This window comes from Tupaia chinensis, unplaced genomic scaffold, assembly GCF_000334495.1.
Source record: "Tupaia chinensis unplaced genomic scaffold, TupChi_1.0 Scaffold000678_1, whole genome shotgun sequence".
Classification (NCBI taxonomy): Eukaryota; Metazoa; Chordata; class Mammalia; order Scandentia; family Tupaiidae; genus Tupaia; species Tupaia belangeri.
In genome coordinates, this window is record NW_006160202.1 from 908,379 (window position 1) to 909,093 (window position 715).

The window sequence follows — 715 nt, forward strand, 5'->3', positions numbered from 1 at the left end:
ATTTCTATATACAAACAAAAGATAGACGGAGATAGAACTGAAGAAAAAAGTTGTTACATTTTCCATAGCCACCAAAGGTATAAGATACTTAGGGATTAATCTAACCAAGGAAGTTAAAGACCTCCACAAGGAAAACCATGAGAAGATAAAAAAAAAAAAAAAGAAATTGAAAATGGAAAAACTAATATAACTAAAATGGCAATTCTACCCAAATTAATCTACCTATTTAATGCAATGCTAATCAAAGTACCAGACACATTCTTCACAGATTTAGAAAAGACCATCATAAAATTTGTCTGGAATAATAAAAGACCCTGCATTGCCAAAGCATTTCTACAAAAGAAGAGTGGAGTGGGCGGCATCTCAAAAATATACTACAAAGCTGTGGTAATCAAAATAGCATGTTATTGGCACAGGAACAGACATGTGGACCAATGCAACAGAATTGAGTCAACAGGAATAAATTCCCAATCATTCAGTCAACTGATTTTTGACAAGGGTTACCAGTCAATCCAGTGAAAAAAGGAAAACCTCTTCAGCAAATGTTGCTAGAAAAATTGGATTACCACCTGTAGAAAGATGAATCTGAACCCCTACCTCTCACCTTTGACAAAAATCAAGTCAAGGTGGATCAAGGATCTAAGTCTAAGACCCCAAACTATTAAACTGCTTCTAGAAAACACTGGGGAAACTCTGGGAGACATTCGGTAGGGAA